Source organism: Sus scrofa, chromosome 4 (assembly GCF_000003025.6).
Source record: "Sus scrofa isolate TJ Tabasco breed Duroc chromosome 4, Sscrofa11.1, whole genome shotgun sequence".
NCBI classification, from domain to species: domain Eukaryota; kingdom Metazoa; phylum Chordata; class Mammalia; order Artiodactyla; family Suidae; genus Sus; species Sus scrofa.
In genome coordinates, this window is record NC_010446.5 from 116,887,698 (window position 1) to 116,910,337 (window position 22,640).

At 41.7% G+C, this 22,640-nt stretch overlaps 1 long non-coding RNA gene across 1 annotated transcript; it reads right to left on the reverse strand.

Moving 5' to 3' along the window:
* LOC110260371 lies at positions 1,791–9,134 on the reverse strand. Its single transcript, XR_002343564.1, has 3 exons — positions 8,731–9,134; positions 3,302–3,371; positions 1,791–2,368 (listed from the first exon to the last, which is right to left on the reverse strand). It is a non-coding gene; the product is annotated as an uncharacterized LOC110260371 (long non-coding RNA).

Here is a 22,640-nt window from a genome sequence, read left to right on the forward strand (position 1 = left end):
TAAGCAAGCCTTATGCACAACAAAAACAGTAATAGCTGACAGGCAGTCTGGGGCAGTTACTTTTGCTGGTCCAGATTTTCTTAGTGCTTTTCCCCCAGCTTTTGATTTCATATGTTTTCAAGATGCCAGAAACCCTATTTCGGGTTTCCTCTACCCTGACCCCTCCCAAGCTCACAATCCATTTATAGTCCACCCCTACAACCATCCAGACCTAAGAAGAGGTATTCTGCAACTCTAGCGCCACCTCACTTTCCCTCCCCCAAGTTCCTAATTCGTTGTTGCAAGCCACCTCAAATTCTTCAGGGAAAACAGTTGGCTAGAAATAAATAATTTTTAACTATGCATGCATATTCATGGAGAACCATATTCAGATAAGATTAAAATCATGTTTACATTGGACTGAAGTAGCTCTTTATCCTATGCTCTGTAGGCGTCAAGGATGGAGCACCCGAAAGTAAAAAAGCCTGAGATTCAAACACCTGAATTCATATCCAGATTTTGCTCCTACCTAATGATGTAATAACTGTAATTTTCTCATAGTCACTTAACCTTTGTAAGCTTCAGTTTCTTAATTTGTAAGATGGAATAGTTGCTATACATAGGTGGTTTTCCTTTTTTATAGTAATAAAACCCTTTACTTCATGTGAAAGCCCATCCAGAGCCAGTATTCAAAAGAACCCCAATCATAGCGGCTCAGGTTGAAGCTTCACGGAGCGTGGCAGGCAGTCATGACCTTCTCTTTCACCTCCCGCTTCGCCTTTCCCGTTCCCACCATCTCTTCCGGCACCTCCTCTGTGAAAGCGGGGGAGTTCTGAGGAACACTGTTGAAAACCTGTGACACACGTCCGCTCCATGGCCTCACTCAAAGTGAGTTTATTTTATCTTAAATATAGTTAAAACAAGAGTTGCTCGTCAAAACTTTTTTTTTTCTTTTTTTTTTTTGGTAGCCCTGCCTTTGGAGTTTCAGGCCAGAGATCAGATTCAAGCTGCAGTTGCAACCCAAGCCACAGTGAGATCCTTAAGCCATTGTGCCCTGCTGGGGATCGAACCTGCATCCTAGCATCCCCAAGATGCCCTTGATCGTTGTGCTATAGCGGGAGCTCCAAAACTTTCAACATATATAGAGTATGGGCACCAACCAGTCAGAATGGACTGCAGCTAAAACCATCCAGTGACCTATACCTCCGTCTATCAGGTGAAGGTCAGCCCTGAATACTCATACTCAGCATCCTTAATCAATGATGAGTAACTGTAGTTCACTCATAGAGTGAAGATCTGGCAGTAGTTTTCAGTAGGGATTTGGGGAGAGTACAATGAAATAATAATCGTGGAAGTCCACTGAAAGCCATAAAGTATCACACAAATAAGAGTATACAACCTCTTACTCAGGAATCCTTAAACACAGACATCTCCCAAAACAAACACCAGCTTTCAGATACAGCCTAGTCTAGTCTTTGTTCTAGAAAAAAAATAATCTTCCTTAAATATAAACTCTAAGATACAATGATGGAAAGTTTTATCCAATTTGCTGTGATACAGACAATGCTTAAGCCCTGCATTCAGGTAGTTCCTGCCACTCAAATCTTCCTTAAGGGACCTTGGAAAGCTGGCAATTTTCTGTTTCTGGATTTGGGTGCTGTTGTGTTCAGTTTGCATAAGTGTATTGAGTTGCATCTTTATGGCTTGTACACTTTTCTCTATGCATTTATATTTTAATAAAGTTTTTAAAAAATTTTCCCCAAGAACAGAAGGCAGGCAATTCCTGTAGCATTAAATGGGAATTAGTTTTCTATGATGTATAACAAAATTACCACAAATTTAGCAGCTTAAAATAACACACATTTATTATCTCACAGTTATCATGTGTCAGAAGTCTAGCATAGATTAGCTGGATCCTTTAATTGGAATCTCCCAAGTTTGCAGTCAAGGTATTGGCGGGGCTGCATTCACATCTGGAGGCTTGGAAGAATCTATCTCAAGTTATTTCAGGTTGTTGGCAAAACTCATTTTCTTATAGGACTGAAGATGGACTTCAGTAGGACTGAAGATCCATTTCTTCCTGGCTGTTGACTGGAGGTCCGCTTTTAGGTCTAGTGGCCACTCACTGTTCTCTGCTGCGTGACTCTCTTCATGGGCAATTCACAACATGCCAGTTGTTCCTTCAAGGCCGGCAGACTCCGCTGAGAGGGACTCATATGTAATGAAATACAATCATAGAAAATATCAGCTCCATCACTCTTGCCATACTCTGTTGGTTAGGAGCAGGTCATAGGTTTCAGCCACACCCACAAAAAGGGGATTGTATTTCCCTTCTCTGCGTTTTCTCAGATGTAAGAATTGAGCAAATGATGCTACCTGCCTCATTATACTGTTGAGAGGAATAAGTGAAATATTATGTAGAATGCTTAGTTAGGAATTGAGCACCTAATAAGCTCTCAGTAAGTCAGCCATTGTTTCACTGCTTATTATGTAGAGTCCTAATTCTATTCAAACGAGGCTTTTCTATTAGATAGCTCGTGAAAAGAAACTGAAGGTAGGTAAGAATCTAGGACTTTAAACTTTTTTATATTCGTGGGGAAAAAAAGGATATTTCAAATGACAGGAAACTTATTAAACCTGAAATATTTTACTGCATATAGGAGCAGCTGAAGATTTATATAAACTTGCTAGTAATCTATGGCCACATAATAAATTACCCTCCAATTTTTCAGCTTAAGGCAACAAACATTTATTATCACACACATTTCTGAAAGTCAGGGATCAGAGAGCGGCATAGCTAGCAGCTTCCAACTCAGGATCTCTCTTGAGGTTGCAGTCAGGTTGTCAGTTGCAGGTTAATCATCTGAAGGGGCTGAAGAATACCCTCTCCAGATCACACACTTGTTGTCAGGAGACTTCAGTTCTTCACTTTGTGGGCCTCTTCCCCCAGGGCTGCTCAGACAACAAGGCATCTAGCATCCCCCAGAGTGAAATGAGAGAAAGGAAGAGAGAAAGAGACCCAGGATGGAAGCTGTAGGCTTTTAATACCGAAACTCAGAAGGGACAAACCATTATTTCTGCTGCATTCCATCTGTTCAAGGCAAGTCACTAAGTCTAGCCTACATTCAAGGGAAAGGGGGCTTCTTTTCTTAAAGTGAAGAGTACCAAGAAAATGGGTAGACAGGTCTTTAAAATCACCACATGTATCATTGGTGTCTTGAGATTTCTTGGTGTTTGTTCATAATTTTCTTGGCCATGGATGAACCAAATTTGGCACCCAAAACTGAGCCATTTCCTGGGAAAGATGCAGAGAAAAGGTTACCTGAGAGCAGTAAGTATTTTAGCTTTTGACATCTTCTCCAATTCCTGCAACTCGGACCTTTTTCATATGTCTAAAATGAAATAGAGATTTGATAATTCTTCAGCTAACTGACCAGTGTAGATAGTTATGAATTTCAGTAGGTTTTTACATAGCTGACTGACCATCTCATGTGATATTAGAAAAGCTTTTAATTCTTAGCTACTATTTACCTCATTATAAAAGTTATTTTATTGTTCATTAGATAGTGCTTCCTTAAAAGAAGAAATTCCTACTAAGGTGACATGAAAAATAATAGTGTTTACAGCAGACTTTTAGCTTATTAAGCATTTTTATAGACATGGTCTCAAGACAAGCATCCTGGATGTCTGAAATCCAAGGAACAAAAAGGACAAAGCTTCCTTTGTAGCATTTCTGGTACCAGTTGAGCTGCAAAACCCAGAGATCAGTTGTAATGACATTAGTCAGGGTAGTCTGAATAGATAGATATCTATAATTTATTAGAAGTAACTGGCTCACATGATTGTGAAAACTGAGAAGTCCAGACTCAAAGAGTCCGGTTTTATCCTATTCGACCTTCAACATATTGGATGGGGTCCCCACATTGGGGGGGGGGGGCGATCTGCTCTACTCAGTGTACGGATTCAAATGTTCCTTTCATGAGCACCCTCATAGACAAACCCAAATAACATGTAACCAAATATCTGGGCACCCCGGGGCCCAGCCAAGGCATGGCTTGCTCTTAACCAAATGAATACTGCAAAGGTAGCAGGAGGTATGTGATTATGTTACATAAGATTATAACATCCCTCTTGCTCTATTTTCTCCCTCTCTGGCTTTAAAGAAGCAGGTGGAGAGGGCCCACTGGACAAGAACCTGAGCGTGGACTCCAGCTGATAGAGAATAAGAAACTGAAGTCTTTATGCCAACCACCCACAAGGAGCTGAAAGCTGCTGATAATCACATGCCCTTAGAAGCAGGTCCTGCCACAGGAAAGCCTCGGATGAGACCAGAGTCCCACCCTTGACCATGGTGTTGTGAGACCCTGAAGCAGAGGACTCGGCTACTCCATTTCAGAGTCCTTTCCCACAAACACTGTGAGATCATAAATATCTGTTGTTTTCAGCATCTAAGGTTTTTTTTGAAGTTTTATTGAAGTAGAGTTGATTTACAATGCTGTGATCATTTTGGCTGTACGGCAAAGTGATTCAGCTATTCATGTACACACACCCATTCTTTTTCAGATTCTTTTCCCATATAGATTATCACAGAACACTGGGTAGGGTTTGGGGGGACGATGTCACACAGCAATAGAGAATAGGTCATTCTTCCTCCTGCAATGAAGGGTTAGACCATTATCCTGTGAACGAGTGATCAATCCCATTCTGCGCTGCTGGATGATGGCTGAGTATAAAGCTTCTGCTGGCAGTCACGCCAACGCTAATAAGTATCAGGTTCTCTTTATTTTTTGTGGAATGTTCATTAATTGGATCATTGATAAGAAAAGGGACCTCTCCACAGCATTCAAGGCTCTGAAAACCATACATTTTGGCACTGAAAACCAGATAAATACTAACTAAAGAATAGTAGTCATACTTTGTCATCCAGACATCATATAGGAACCAAGAGAAAAGACCCCATCCCAAACCAAAGAGCTTGCAAAACCAGATATGGGGATATATAGGTCAAATCACCTAATTTCATCATGTCTTTGTTTCCTGGGTATTTTTATTCATATAAAAGATCCTGAAAGGTCTACAAGGATGTAAGCACAATATTCTTCTCTTCTCCTGGGACAATACACATTCTAGCTGCAGATGCCAGCATCCGAAACATTTTGAACAATCACCTACCTAATTCCAGAAACCTCTCCTGTAAGTTCCATGACCTCAGTGACACTGTCCAGCTCTCCTACATACACTGAACCATTGCATGTAGGATTATCTACATGTTGGGGACTTTTGTAAAGCATAAATTGAAGAAACTTAGGGGCAGAGGAAAGCTGTCCAAAAGTCTCTTTCACTGATTAAATGTTTGAATGTAAATCGGGACCCAGTGTTTCTAATTCTTGAATTTAATTAAGTAATTCCTCTTTCTGAGAAGAGAAATTGATGGGCCAATAGGGACCTTGTGTAATATCAGGGACTATTCTGAAGGTAGTCATCGGATCACCATGATAAGGGGTCTCTACAATATTTGTGGGGACAGTCAGTCATCTTTTGTGACACAGTCCAATCCCAGTCACTGGGAACCAACCACTGATCTATTCTGGGGCCACAGTGACTCATGAGATTGTCATACGGTATCTCAGTGCTTTAGTACAACTCATCAAGAATGGCCCTATGCCAGCTGATAAAATCTGTCATACAGAGACCATCAGATAAATCTAAAGCAAATATGCTGAGGGCTGTCCTAACGGGCATGTGTTTCTTATAAGGTCTGAAAAACTGTGACAGCCTCAGAATACATGCCATCTGTTCTCCAGCTCTTTTCCAAGAAAGTTCTGCAGCAAAGTCTAGCTCCTTTCAAAAGGCTCCAGGTGTAAGTTCTTTGGGGAGACTAGCCTTCCTTTTTAAGTATAATGAGATTTAGGATTTTAGAGTTCTGGCTGTCTGGCCTGTTGTGATTTTTTTTTCCCTATGAAAAGTTGTTTAGTGGGTTGAATCTTCTTTCTCAGGAAACTAACTGGAACTGGTACCATGCATGCAAAGGAAAATGAATGCAAACAGAGCTTCTAAGGATTATGCAGTCTGGGCATCAGTTTCTCAGTTGAGAGTAAAATCTTGTGGGTTTGATGGTTATTTTTACCATCACATGCTTTTTCTAGGCCAAGTACATAGTTTTTTAAGTTATACAATTCTCCCAAAATCTTCATAGGCTTCTGATCTATTTGCTACCAGTCACTCCCTGGTGGCCACAGTCACCTCCAAAGTCACAAATCCAAGCTTTCCATAACTTGGTGCTTCTCAAGACTTCCTCTTCCTCTACCAGCTGACTGGATTTACTTTGGGGCCTTCTGAAACAATAGCTTGAAAAGGTAATGACATCCTTCGTGTGATATTTGCTGTTGGATGAGTCATGTGTTTAACTGAAAACTCTTAATGGTTGTTTGCCATTCAAAGTCTCTGGTATCTTTGTCTCCTAAAGTTTGGTGTCTAGAAGTAGCTGGCTCTCCCAACTCTGTAAGGTGACCGATTTCTGAACTTTCTCTAATCTCTTTAATTCTGCTTTCACAGAACTTTTTTTTTTCTTTTTACATATTTTGCTCATGCAACAATAAACAATCAATACCCACTAATATGCTTGCTCTTCCCAGACACGTTCACTAAAGTTTTGGGGATTCAGTATGAACTCGGTCTGTCTGCCCTCCATGTTATCCCAAACAAGAATTTTATAAAATCTGAGGCCAATTTTTATAGCCTTTCATGTATGTTTTCTCACCATTCACTATTTAACATCCAGCTCAATGTCACCATTTTAAATTCTTGTTATGGCATAACCCCATTTCAATTCTGCATTAACAATACTTTGAGTTATAGCAGATTTCATTGCTTTTGCAGGATAGATGTTTGGAGCTTTTCTTGCTCAGATAACAGCAGTTAGTACATAACAGGTGGAGGGGACAGTCCTATTCTGTGATGGGTGGAATAAGGCCTCTCAAACATGCCCATGTCCTGACCCCCAAAACCTATGAATATATTACCTTATACAGCAAAAGGGACTTTACAGATGATATCCATTTAGAGATCTTGAAATGGAGAGATTACCATGGGTATCCAGATGGGCCCGATGTAATCGCAAGGGTATTTAGAGGGAGGCAAGAAGGTCAGGGTAAGAGAAGGAGATGTGACTATAGAAACTGAGGTCAGAATGATGAGAGCAAGGAGCCGCGAGCCAGGAAGTTCAAGTTACCTCTGGAAGCTGGGAAAAGCAAGGAAACAGAGTCTCCCCAGAACCTCCAAAAGACACACAGCCCTGCTGACCCATATTAGACTTCCAACCTTCAGAACAGTACAATAACAAATCTTAAGTCACTAAGTTTGTGGTAATTTGTTATAGCAGCAATAGAAAACCCATCAGTACAGAGTCAGCTAGGCATTCAAACTGAAAATCTAGGATCTTCAAAATGTAAATTCAAAGTTTTGCCTAAAGTTTATCTCTATTACAACCAGCTGAAAAAAAGAAAGCATATAAAGCCTTTCTCATGCAAAGATATATGGACTAGGCACCTGCAGACACCTCGATATAAGGGGGACTGGAATATATAGGCTCTGGCTGGGAAATTGCCTCTATAAGCACATATGCAATGGATGCAGAAGCATGATGCCAGTGGAGAGCTACCCATTGTGCCACAACCCCAGACAGAACAGGGTGGCTAAGAGACTCTGTCCACACTGGATGGTAAGCTCCCACACTCCTTCCCCTGCCCCAGTGACTACCAGAATCCTGACAGCAGGCTGATTCATTCCCAAATACTCACAGCTAAGAGACTCTGTCCACACTGGATGGTAAGCTCCCACACTCCTTCCCCTGCCCCAGTTGACTACCCGAGCCCCGACAGCAGGCTTATTCACTCCCAAATACTCAGTTCCTTCTTCTGGAGGAACGGAGCATCCAACAGAAAAAATACACAAATACAGATATTTAATAGTCAGGGATTCCCACACACTTCCCACATCTGACCACTCTGCATCTCATTTGAGAAGCTCCTCCCTACCCCTCCCGCCTAGCTGCAAAAAAGATTTCAATCACCTTTCTAGTGTCTTGAATATAAAAAAGGAGCCAAGAATCACTAGACACTTTAGGAGAGCCTCAAATAGGAAAGAAAAAGACCAAGAAAAAATAAACAGAAAGAGGAAATCTAAAAAAAAACAATGGCAATGCATTAGTATGTGGCAAAATGAAAACAAGTTAAAATTTAAATTAATATCTTCTCAGAAATAAGAATATATGTTGAATTCATGAAACCACAGGAAAATAAATATTTTTTAACAGACCATGGGGTGTTCCCACTGTCGCTCAGTGGGTTACAAATCTGGCTGGTATCCATAAGGATGTGGGTTCGACCCTGGCCTCACTCAGTGGGTTAAGCATCTAGCGTTGCTGTGAGCTGTGGTGTAGGACACAGACATGGCTCTGATTCCATGTTGCTATGGCTGTGGCATAGGCTGGCAGTTGTAGCTCCAATTCAACCCCTAGCCTGAGAACTTCCATATGCCACAAGTGCAGCCCTAAAAAGCAAAGAAAGAAAAGAAAAGAAAAGAAAAGAAGAGAACTCTTAGAAATTAAAAATGTGACAGCAAAATTTAAAAGGATTGACATTTTAAAGACTGAAAGACTAAATTATGAGTATACTATAAGAAATAAAACAAAATACCAGATGTGGGAAAATGAGGGCCCTATAGGTTGGCAGTAAAGATAGTTATACTTACCAAATGTTCCACTATGTTTCTCAGCATCATCTGACTAGTTATGGCCAATGAAATGTGAGCAGAAAAGATATGTGTCACCTCCAGGCTGAGATAGAGAAAATTCTCCACTCGCTTCCTTGTTTGATAACAAGCTTTGCAACAAATGGTGATGCCTCCATCAGCTGTGTACCTGTGTGACCATGTGGAGCAGAAGTAAACTCACACAACTCATTCTGAACATGACTATGAGGCAAACAATTCTGGGGTTTAGTACTGAAAATTCACAACAGAAATTTATCACAGCCAAACCTGTCCTATACAAGAATCAATTCAGGACATTCAACATTTGACTAACTAGGAATTTCAGAGCAAGAACACTAAAAAAAAGTGTTGGTTTTTTAAATATAAATGTATGCTTCTACTTTATAAACAATATACGTTCATTGATTTGATAAAAATTGTGAAGATATTTAATCATTTGAATATTCAGATTGGAAAACGTTAAAGATTGATAGTAAGCAGTACTTGCAAGATAATAGGCAAATGGGCACACTCATGAATTACTGATGGGCTCATAAATCAGGACCCTAGAAAAGCAATACGGTATTGCCAATTAAATTTTAAATTCACACATCAGTTATTTCAATTCGAAGTGTTTTCAGAAATACACAAATGCATCTACCAGAGTATTCTTAGAATAATAACAGAAAATTAGAAATTAACCAAATATCAGTAGGGAAACAGTTATGTATAAAGTACATACATACTCATCAATGCACAGATTACAACAATGTGTGAGTGTGGGTGTTTTTTTTAAGGAAGTGCATGGATGTGTATGGGTACGAAAAACTGTCCATAATAAATTGTTGAGCAGCAAAAGCAAGATACAGAACAATACATATATAGTTATAGTATGACTTTCCATTTATGCAGCTAAAAAAGGGAAAGAGAATCTGCACATGTGAGAGTGTGTGTGTGCACGTGTATGTTTCCAGAGGGATAAAAAGAAAAGATGTCATATGATGTTTACCATCTTCTTCCCTCTCCATCTCCATCACAAAGAGAGATGAAGCTGACTTATTTTTCAAGGCAGCTGCAAGATCCTACTTTGTTTTGCAGAATCTGAGAAATTGAAGAGAAAAAAAATGATTGATTACTAAAAAACTACACCAGAGAGAGATGAAAAGAGAAGACAAGATGGTTGGGCTGCATTGAATTAGGTGGAAAACTTAGAAAGCTTGGAGTGAGAAAGGAGTGAATCTTGAAAGCAATCATTCCTATTGGTGTGAACAATATTGACAATAAGGACTTGGGGAAAGAAGTTTTTGACAAAAATTCTGTGATGCATTGGGAATGTTTTCCCCTTTTGGATATTTTTGTGCAACACTGAAGTAAGATTCATATTACAGTTAGTTATTTTCTTGGACTCTAGATGGTTTTTCTTCTCATGTAAATAGATCAAGGGACAGCTGGTTATACAAAGACCTGTATTATTGACAGATCAGAAGATAACATGTAAAGATAAAGGGAGATAATCTACAAGTATGAAAACATATGCTTATGTTTCACATTTCGGAAAATCTGTTGAAGAATAGACATCAACCTGTTAACAGCAGAAACTTTTACACTGTCAAACTAGACGATGGATAGCAGAACATATGGTCAGGAGGACTTCTGCTATATGTAAATATATGCATCTTTATAATATGATTTTTAACTGAAACAAATGAAGAAACTAACAAATGCAAGCTATCACTTCTTCAAAAATGTAACATTTTCTTATTATGACTGTTAAGTAAAAACTATCCTTCTAGGCAACTTTTTTCCTTCATTTCAAATCCCTCTCCTAGCTCATAGAGACTGTGTTTATGTGCACATACAGGTCACAGAGGCCCTTTAACTAAAACACTGAAATAATTGAGGCAAAGATGTTTTTAAAGCTTAAAATAAGCATGTAATTATTGCATTCGCCTACTCAATTTTCAAGTATAGACATATATCGAAAACTCAATTTTCACTAAGAAATTTTCTTCTGAAAATTCTCCTTCTGCACAAGTTTAGTCTTCTTCTCTCTAAATATGAATATTCAAAGGAAACATTTTTATATTGTGTTGTCAGATCTCTTCTTGTACTGGCTAGAGGAAAACGATGTCTTAAATGATGGTAGACAAAGTAACACTCCGTGGATACTTTTCTTTAGGGCCACAGCCTCTGCATATGCACGTTCCCAGTCTAGGGGTCCAATGCAAGCTGTAGTCACTGGCCTACACCACAGCCACAGCAACGCTGGATCCTTAACCCACGGAGCTGGGCCAGGGATCAAACCCACATCCTCATGGATACTAGTCCGATTTGTTACTGCTGAGCCACAATGGGAACTCCACTCTGTGGACACTTAATAAGTAACGTTTTTAAGGTAGTAAGATTTTTAAATCCAATAATAATGACTCTGAAAATAAGGGACTGCTCTCCAAAAACATTTAGACAGAGGAGGTGTGTGAAATCTAGGTAAGAGATATGAACTCTAGCGCCATCTAGCAAACATGATGGGTAACAGCATGAACATTCTCTAATACATCTAACAAAGCAAGGTTAGGTGTCCTTGAGTTCTACGCTGACTGTCAACCTTGGAAACCCCACATAAGCATTCTCTATAGACTTTCGAGAGTTCTGAACTTGGTATATAGCCCTTTAAAAGGCAAGATAAAAAAAAACAGGTCAATTTCATCAGGCCTAGTATAGAAAGGTGTCATACATTTGATAATATATGACTTCACTTAACTATAAATTTGATAATATATAAATGCCTTCACTCTCACAAGAACATTAATATCATTTTCGTAATAAAAGCATTATGTTGCTAAATTTACTAATTTGTAATATGGGCTATTTTCAGTCATTAAAGTAAACCAAAAAAAAACCACATTCCCAGCTTCCCACTCAACACGGGCACACGCGCGCGCGCGCGCGCACACACACACACACACACACACACACACACAGCCTTTGACTGACTGATTTTTTTTTTTTAGGGTCACACCTGCCGTATATGGAGGTTCCCAGGCTAAGGGTCTAATTGGAGCTATAGCTGCCGGCCTACACCAGAGCCACAGAAACATCAGATCCAAGCCACGTCTGCAGACATGAACTACACCACAGCTCACGGCAATGCCGGATCCTTAACCCATTGAGCAAGGGCAGGGATCGAACCCCCCAACCTCATGGTTCCTAGTCAGATTCCTTTCTGCTGCACCATAACGGGAACTCCAACTTACTGATATCTTAATACATACTCATGTGTAGTATTTGTCAATCTATCCAAACCTCAGCTACACAATAATTTTCAAGCCAAGGGATATATTTAAGCACGCATTGGTGAACAAAATGATCTACACTCAAAAGACTTTTGGCCTTCCTAAACCTGGAGGTCTAAATAATATGAAAATACAGCAACTGATATTTTGTTGCTAAAATTCTTAAAGGGTTTATAAACATATGTTTTAATGATGAAATTCTGAGTGTCATAATCCCAGATGGATTTCATCAATAATGTAAAAAGTGCCACTTTCTAACAGAGAAGACTTGAATGAATGACTAGAAGAATTAATAAATAAGATTTCTATCACCATGTTATCAACTGCAGGAAAGATTTCAAAAACAATATTAATTTATTACTTTCTATTTATAAAGAACTTCTTCAAGGAACGCATTATGTTTGCAGCCTTCAAAATGCTTCTATGATGTTGCTTTCACTGCCCCCCCCGGGGGGGCAGCAAGAAAAATATGGGTAATAACATGTCCCTATGGACTAGAACAGAGAGCCTTTTATATCTTGATATAAAGAGCAATGTGGAAGAGACTGCGTAATTATGAATGTCCAACAAAATTAGATAATATTTCTATCAGTCAGGGTCCTATCAGGAGACAAAGATTATACAGGAACTTATGGGCAATGTTTAATGTAAGTGTTTATTAAATTCAACAAGGGATTGGCTAGTGAGAAGCAAAGAAAACACCAATACAGAAACTGCAGATAAAGGAGCAGCCACTGCCCTTAGGGCTGGACTACTGCCTCACAAAAAAGTCTTCCCCACAGGGGCTGAACCTCTCTCTCACTGGAGAGGGAGCAGCTTGGCTCATTGCATAGAAGAGAAGTTACTGAGGTGCTGTGCCAGCAGAACCTGCTGGCAAATTGCCCTCTGGGGACCTGGAGGAAGCCATCCACAGATGGTCCTTCACTCGTGGCTGTGAGCAAAGCCACCTGAACAGGTGCCAGGAGACGCTGCACTGATGCTACAGGAATCGGGTGCTTGAGAACTTGCACAGATGACAAAAGCCAGAGCTTGGAGAAGCCACATGTGCTACAGGAATCTAGAGAGAGGTGCACATGGGGTTCAGTAAAAGAAAATCCTTCCTCCAGTGTCCCCACAGTACAGCACTTACAAATCTTAACAGCTTGTCAGCTGGCAAAGAGAGCCCAGCTCCACTCTCACAAAGCAGGCATCCAAGTGTGGATTTGGAGCCGAGAGGCATAAGGCCATAGCTGGTGCACAATTCTTTATTTGGACCCACTGTCACACATCACATCCTGCTTTAGGTTTGCTTATTCTCAGTGCACTGGTTTTGCTCAAACTTAATTTCCGCAAGAGGTTTCTTACGGGTTTAGCTGCCTTTAGTCTCCATGTTTAAACCTATAGAGCCCTATCAGATTGATTTCCCTAAACCATCATTTCACTTTGTCTTTGTGCTGCTCAGAAGCCTTCAGAGGACTCAGATGGCCTAGATCTAGTGATCCTAAACTAGATCCTAAACTAGTATGAAAACCCCGTTACAATATCAACAATTCTGTACCGATCACCACAGGATAGGAGTCTTACTATTAGAACACTTTAATTGAAAAAATAGATGATAAAATGCTATAAAAATTTTGACATATGCAATTAGTTTGTTTTTTGCTAAGTCACATCACCTACAGTCAAGTCCAAACAGTAGCTCATACACATGTGACAGGCCTATCTGCTCCACGTATGAGCTATGTCTGGTATGTGTACAGACCAGAGAGTCCCTTACAATAATAACACCGGGGCCCCCAGAAGCCTTAGGCCCACAAGTTAGGATTCACTAATCTAAAATCAATTCCCATCCCTTAAACCCAACAATGAGCTTTCCACAATCTGACCCTATCTTTAAAGCTTTATCCGTCATTGACTTTCCACTTGACTTCAGTCAATTTGCTACAATCCCTGAACCCTGAACACATTTCAGGATCTCCTAAACCCTAGTTCCACCTGGAATAAATACTGTCATTCTTGCTTTTTAATCCAAATCTCACTTTTCTTCAGGACCCACGTTACAGCTCTTTTGAGCAGCTTCGCTTGGCCTTCTATTTCTCAGCAAGGTCACTGCCTTCCAAGCCCACTCCTGCACAGGAGGGGATGCGTGCAAGAAATGACACTTGGACATTCAGAAGGTGGCTCTTTTCAGCAGGGCTCATCGGAGTCTACCTATAAGGGACTGAACCAGAAGCCAGGAGTGGACAAGTCACCACTTCCCTGCAGCATCAGCAGGCAGGCGAGTGGGCTCTCTCAGATGGCAATGTGAGGAGGTTTGGCCAGGGACACGCCCTGCTCCGTGCCCTTTCTGCACTCTGTACCACATCATTGATGGCACTGTATTTTGATTATTCGTTTACCTGATTATCTCCCCCAGCGGACCGAGCACTTCATGGAAGAAACACGATCTGAGAATCAGCCTAGTGTTGCAAACGTCTGAACTCATCGGTGACAGCTTCCTGGCGACCTCTGCACTTTCAGGTCCCCTAAAAGCCAGCACTCCCTGCCCTTCCAACATCTGCATAATCCTCTGAGTCCTCGCATTAAACCCCTTACTCAAAATACCCACAGCAGCTTTCACCCCCTCAGAATTTCGAGAAAGCCTTAACCCAGCCCTTTACTGCTTAGCCTGTTATCCTTTCATATGTATTCAAATTGTCTTAACAACTAAGTTGCTCAAAGAAAGGGCTGAGTTTAGTATCTCATTATGTACAATACAGCATCTTCCCCTGTAAATAGTTTTTCAATAATTATTGATTTGACTCATTTAATTAAATGTAGGTATAGAGAAGACTGAGCTGGTGGCTTATCAGACATGTATCTCAGAAAAAAAATGGGCAGACTTTCAAACTGCCAAGTCAAAGCTTAGCGTTTCAAGGGTTTAGGACTTATCAATGGTTCCTTCCCTCCCACCGCTCGGTAAACTAACTTACCTATTTTGAATCAAGTTACTGACTTCCAATCTAAATATCTATAACCAGAGTTCCCTCTGTGGTGCAGTGGGTTAGGAACCCAACTGCAGCAGCTCAGGTCGCTGCGAAGGCATGGCTTCAGTCCCTGGCTTGGTGCAGTGAGCTAAAGGATCAGGCGTTGCTGTAGCTGTGGTTCCTTTTCAACCCTTGGCTTGGGACCTTCTACTTGCCATGGGTGTAGCCAAAAAATAAATAAATAAAATAAATACTTGTAACCATTTTTGGATGAACTATGTTGGGGAATTTAGGCTATCACAGCACTTCCTGCTTTACATTTTGGTCCTAAGCATTTCACATTTTTCTGCATGTTGAATCTCCTTGCCGCTACTGGATCTTCCCTAACTGTCCTTAAAGTCTGCCTGTTCCCCACTTCCCTTTTTCTTTTTTCTTTTTTTTTTTTTGTGTGTGTGTGTGTGTCTTTTTGCCTTTTCTAGGGCCGCTTCCCGCAGCTTATAGAGGTTCCCAGGCTAGGGGTCCAATCAGAGCTGTAGCCGCCAGCCTACACCACAGCCACAGCAACGAGGGATCTGAGCCACGTCTGCGACCTACACCACAGCTCACGGCAACGCCAGATCCTTAACCCACTGAGGAAGGCCAGGGATCGAACCCACAACCTCATGGTTCCTAGTCGGACTCGTTAACCACTGCGCCACGACGGGAACTTCCCCACTTTTTCTTTCTACCACTAAGTATAAAATAATATAAAAGAATATCTTTTTTAATGTAAAAGATAAAGCTTGTATCCTTGAGCCGCAAACATATCTTTTACTATTTTGGTAAATCTAACTGTAGTGAGTGGAAAAGTGTTCCCCTGGATTCATGTCCACGCAGAACCTAGAATGTGAACTCGTTTTGAAATAAGGCCTTTGCGATCTACGGCCATCCCACCCTGAATGCGCCTGATCTCGTCCGGCCAGGAATAAGGTCTTTGCAAATGTAAGATTAGTTCACGACCTCAAGATGCAGTCATCCTGGATTTCGAGGGGGCCCTACGTCCAATGGCCTGTGTCTGCGTAACAAGAGCAGAGCATACAGGAGACACAGGCAGAAAAGACCATGGAAAGACAGAGCCGGATTAGAGAGATGCTACTACAAATCAAGAGACATCTGGGGCCACTAGAACCTGGAAGAGGCAGGAAGGATTCGCCCCTAGAGTCTCCTAAGGAAGAATGGCTCCGCTGACACTTTTTGTGGTACTTTCATGGCAGCCCCAGAAAATTAATATGCTAGTATTGCTGGTATTTTTCATTAAAGTCAAAACAACATTATATGCAAAAGTGAATGTATTAAATTGAATGTTTACATCACTGTACATGCTGCTAAGCACAAATGTCACTTCTGGGTTTAAGTTACAAATGCATACACTCTACTCTTTTAGAATCACCTCCAAAGATGTAAACAGATCATTTCCTTGGGAAAGGATGTCCTGGCTAAACAGTTTATTAGGAAAAACAATTTGACATTCAGAAGGTGATTTGTTCAAAGGGCATTACACCGGTAAAATTAAACTATTTTCCATTTTTCTAAAGATAATACTTCAGTAATTATTTTAAAAAAAAACTTTAAAATTCAGTGAAGACATAATTCTCTTTTCCCTCTGGGGACAGAGCAGCTGAAAAAACATTGCATAGCTTACAAGCATACCTGCTTCTCCTCCTGAACACATCACACATTCTAAGGTCTGTATTCTATTTTTTTTTTCTTTTTGCCATTTCTTGGGCTGCTCCCACGGCATATGGAGGTTCCCAGGCTAGGGGTCGAATCGGAGCTGTAGCCGCCAGCCTATGCCAGAGTCACAGCAACGCAGGATCCAAGCCACATCTGCGACCTACACCACAGCTCATGGCAACGCTGGATCCTTAACCCACTGAGCAAGGGCAGGGACCGAACCCGCAACCTCATGGTTCCTAGTTGGATTCGTTAACCACTGAGCCACGACGGGAACTCCTAAGGTCTGTATTCTACAGGATGCTGCAGAATACAAATTCCCAGGCAGAGTTAGACACCCCCTTCCCAGTACCCTCTTTGCAATCCATAGGCAGCTCTATTTTATCACATTATGTTGTTGTAATTGGTTTACCTGATTGTTTCTCCCAAAAGACTGAGAACTCTGCAAGTGCAGAAATGTGTATAATTCATCCTCGTACTCCTGGGCCCTGGCCCCAAGCTTGGCAGCACTTGGTGCTTGATAAATGCTGAACTAATTAAACTGTTGACCTTGCTCTATTCCTACGAAAGTAGACAAATGTAAAACACATTGCCAAATTGCAGCCCTGAACTTGAGCATGTGTTCTTAAAGCAGATGAAGCAGATGTATCTTTATTTACAAAATGTATTTTATAAACTACCTTTCTCAAAAGAAAGCAGCAAGACTCAGCAATGAATTATCCAAACGTAATGAGGGAAATGTCCACAACTGACTGCAGCCTGACATTTGTCAGAAAGATAGAGCAGCTGGGTGGTAGCGAGATGGAGATATTTTCCCCTTCATGTGCCATCGCCCACAAAGCAGGGTCCAAGAACAATGGGAATGTGTGGCTGAAGGATAATGAGTTTTGCCTACAAGTCAAATGAAGCCAAAGGTTAAATCTTTCAAATTTTTTGGCCTGGAGTCTTAACTAGATTCCATGTCTCCTGCATTTAAAATTGATAATAAATGCGTACCTATTCTAAGGTGGTTCTAAAGATTTTCTACTCCTCAAAATCAGAAGTCAAGAGAACACAGGCTACTGCTAGTGTGCCCTTGTCTGAGATCACATTCCCATTCTAATTCAAGGCCATGGCTAATGTCTTTACAGAACAAATGTTCAAAGAGAGTGTTCCGGGCGGTGGGTGGGTGGGTAGCGAACCCATGAAGAATGAAGAAATTGGGAGATTTGGGACAAGCATCCCAATGAAGAAAGAATATCCAGACTCTCGGCTGCAGGAATTTGGCTAAGAGGGTCTTAAATCACTCACACTCGCCAAGAATCCCAGTTTTCGGTGGTAGCCTCTGAAACAGCCCCCGGGGACCCTCACCACCTGGTATCCAGGCCCTGTGAAGTCCCCTCCCCACCCCCATCCCCACCCCGCATGTGGGCTGGACCTAGTGACTGTTTGTAACAAGTAGGAGAGGGCACAAGCAATGGGATGTGGCTTCTGGGATTAGGTTACAAAGAGCTCGTGGCTTCCCTTTGAGGCTGTCCTCCCTCCCTCTCTTGCATGTTCACTCTGAAGAAAGCCAGGGGCCATGGCGTGAGCTGTCCTCGGGACAGCCTCCTGTGCCAAGGAGCTCAGGCCTGCAGTCCAAGAGCCCACTAGGAGCCAAGCTGAGCCAACAACCACTTGAGTGAGCTTCGAAGATCCACCGCTGCTAGAGCCTTGATATAACTTCAACCCTGGCCACCTGGATTCCAGACGTGTGACAGATCCCGAGCCAGGGGCACTCAGCTAAGCCACACCAGATTCCTAACCCACAGAGACCGTAAGACAATTAATGCTTGCTTTTTTTTGTTGTTTTTTTAGGGCCACAGCCACAGCCAGCCAACGCCAGATCTGAGCCTCGTTTGTGACCTATACCACAGCTCAGGGCAATGCCAGATCCTTAATCCGCTGATGGAGGCCAGGGATCAAACCTGCATCCTCATGGATACTATTCGGATTCATTATCACTGAGCCACAACGGGAACTCCCAATGCTGATTGTAAGCCACTAAATTTCAGGGTAACATGTTACATGGCAATACGTAACTAATATACAGCAATTCCTATTTATAATATTAAGCACATCCTTACTTTTCAAGACACACATCCTGGTTTTGTTTGTGTGACCCCTTGGACGGAAGTGGAGAGCACTCTCTTGGGAGCTAAGTACTTTTTTGGATATGTACACTCAGCCAGCAAGTCATTGTGTAATCAGGGTTGGGCTATGGCCCTTCCAGAAAGGCCCATCAAGCCCAACATGGTAAAACTGACCTCAGGATAGTTTCCCTAAGGCCAGAAACCATAGCAGCCAAAGTAGCAACCCGTGCACCCAGCATCACCTCATGACCAGTAGTGGAAACAAAACCATTTTATTCTTTAACGTTATGCGCATGAATCTTTTCAATGTAGTGTTTCACAGGGAACCAGAAAGCACCACCAATGGCCAATCTCCTCGGAATCACTAGAGATGCCCTCTACGTGCACAAAATTGTGACTCAGCACTTATTCTGCGAAGGCACATAATTGCCTGGCTGCTCGGAGACAACATTTTATTTCAGATTCTATTCACTGCTTACTCATTTCCCTAAACAATTTCCCTTTTACTCAAGCTTCCCTAAACAATAGAGTATTTCATTAGATAATGTTTACTAATAAACCAAAGGCACGGGTAACTATTAAAAAAGATAAAGTCTTCAATTAGAACAGCTTAATTACAATGTGACTTGGTACGGAATTCTAGCTTGTAATTTTATCGAATAGCAATGTCAAGCGCTTATTCAAAATAAGACTTACACATTTCATTCTTTCCAGACTTAACCAGATGAGCTGGATATCGCAAGGCTTGTACATGGTTTTGTGCCTTCTAGGCCTTCACAAATAACCTCGGTATTTTCTATGTTTTCTGATGGGAAATATCATCTTAGGACACCCATTTAGAACATGCATGGGTTTAGGTCTCTCTGCCCGAACCGATACCATGACATTGTGTGTTAATGGTTCTTAAGGTGGAGAAAGGTCAGAACTTGTTCCACATTCTCTTTTCTAATTTTCCTCTTTCAATATACCAATCTATCTAAAGCAGAAAATACACACAAATTTTTCTTCCTGAATCTTTTTTAAAATCGCCTTTTCATTTGTTTATTTTTTGCTTTGTAGGGCTGCACCCTTGGCATGTGGAGGTTCCCAGGCTAGGGGTTGAATTGGATCTAGCCAGTGAAATTCACCAGGCAACAAATGTTATATTATTGGAGGGTGAAATTTCCCAAGAAAAAGACAATTCAAACACTTTACAACTTCTAGAATAAAAAGTAATCCAAAGTCTAGAGTTTGCAACCATATTTAGTTCAGAGATACTCTTAAGATTAGTTTCATTTTAGCTCTCATTATTTTTTGAAATTGTCTCCTATAAAGAAAACTATTACAAACACATTTTTTCCCCTCCTCTGTGGTCTCAGCAAGCTCTGCTGAAGGTAAAATTAAAGTCTGAAGAAATCAGCAACGGTGGAAACACATAAGTACTTACGTAAATGAAAACCGTCTTATTTTTCCAAACTGAAAAATTGGCCAAATTCACCTGAGCCCTTTGAGTGAAAACCTGGGACAAGGTAAAGCCCCAGATGGCATGGGTACGGCTGAGGAAAACCCACATATTCTAATAGACCTTACATCGAAGAACACATTTGGTGTGGCCTTTTTAGAGGAGATCCAGAAGCAAACATCTATTCTACAGGGACTCCAATGAATCCAGGATCACAAATCACTCAACCTTCTCTAGGAAGTAAGCAGATGCCTTTAATACCCCCATGCTAACCATAAGCAGTGAAAATGCTTTAGTCTTAAATGCCCTTGTGTCCCCATAACCCGGAAAAGTGCACAACACACAGCAGATCCTCAGAAAATATTTAAGTGAATGGATTTTTTTTTTTTTTTTTTTTGTCTCTTTTAGGGCCGCACCCAGGGCATATGGAGGTTCCCAGACTAGGGGTTAAATTGGATCTGTAGCCCCAGCCTACACCACAGCCACAGCCACACCATATCTGAGCCACGCCTGCAACCTACACCACAGGTCATGGCAACTCTGGATCCTTAACCCACTGCGCAAGGCCAGGGATCAAACCTGTGTCTTCATGGATACCAGCCAGATTCATTTCTGCTGTGCTACAACAGGAATTCCCCTGGATTAATTATTAAATAAATGAACCAGTGATGTCGCACAGCTAAACCATATTGCCCAGGACAGCACTAAACTACACTCTATCCATTGCCTATGGACCTTATTGGGTTGATTTTTTTGGCCAGTGTATTCATCACCAGCATCTTTCTATTCCCAGCCACACTCCCAGGTTTAGCCAAGTTCAAACAGTCTTCCTGGTATGGACACTCTAACAAACCAGTAGGCGTTTGTGGCTGGGATTAAATGCTGAGGGGACCCTCCTGCTCCTTGAGCCACTTCCAAATCTCTCAAGGGAAACCCCCTTAGAAGCCTTACTCTCTCCCAGAGAACTGACTCCTTCCTTCTTTGTATTCCCTCTATACCCTGCGTATACTTAAACTTTTTTTTTTTTTTTTTTTTTGCTTTTTTGCTTTTTAGGGCCGCGCCCTCGGCATATGGAAGTTCTTAGGTTAGGGGTCCAATCGGAGTTACAGCTGCCAGCCTACATCACAGCCACAGCATCATCAGATCTGAGCCACGTCTGCAACCTACACCACAGCCACAGCAACGCTGGATCCTCAACCCACTGAGCAAGGCCAGGGATGGAACCCGCAACCTCATGAGGTTTCATTTCCTCTGTGCCACAACGGGAATTCCTACTTAAATATTTTTTAATCATGAAATATTACTGTACAGTTTGTCAAAGTATAACAAGCTATACTTTGTTGTTGCTTTAACAAATTAGAGCAACGTGGATCCCTGTGTAAACTCATCAAGGTCAAAATACTGAACAGCACCAACATCAGAGAATGCCACTGTCACAAGCCCATTAATAATTCCCAGGAAATAAAAACAAAAATAGGTAAAAACAAATTTAGGTAATAAAGTCTAACCTTTTTTTTTTTTTTCCTTTTCCTTTGTGCTTAATCTCGTTTCACTTGCTCACAGAGGGCTAGTGCAGAGAGGCTTAGCTCCTGGGGCTTCCGACCAGGGTTCCTAGGGCGGAGAAGGCTCCCGCAACACCTCGGCTGGCGGAACACCTGCAGAAGTGGCGCAGGACACCTCAGTTCAAGATGGCGGTGACGGCTGCATCGGCAGTGGGCTGAGTGCAGAGACTCTGCTCCCAGCACTGCCACCTGGAGCCGGAAGCAGCGCAGCTGCACCTGCCCCTCCAGAACCCCGCCCCCTGCCCCTCCAGAACCCCGCCCCCTGCCCCTCCAGAACTCCGCCCCCTGCCCCTCCAGAACTCCGCCCCCTCCTTGCTGATGAGAACCCTACCAAGCGTCCCCTCCCACAGCCTTCCTGGAGAAAGGACACTCTAGAATAGAGCAGGCACCCATTCTCTGATCAAAGAATAAAGATTTCTTTTGCTTCTGAACTGAACTCTTGTTCTATCAGCTCAAGCAATACCAGCCAGAAGGACCCTTGTTGGGGCCCAATTCAGGAGGGTAAGTAACTCCCCACCATGTCCTCCCTGATCTCAAACTGGCTCCCCTGGGGTAACCACTCTCCTGACTATTATGATAATTTGTCCCTGATTTGTTTCATAGCTTTGCCACATAAGCAGGAATCCCTAATCAACGTGAGTTACTTTTGTCTGTGTCTTGTTTCTTCTGTTGCTATGTTGTACCTAGCTGTAGTTTTTAAATTTTCACTACTAAATGTTATTCCATTACATGAATAAAGTTTGTCTAGGCATTTTATTGTAGATAGGTGTTTGGGCAGGATCCCATTTAAGGCTATTATAAGCAATATTGCACATTCCTGTCAGGTGTACCACAGCGCACATAAG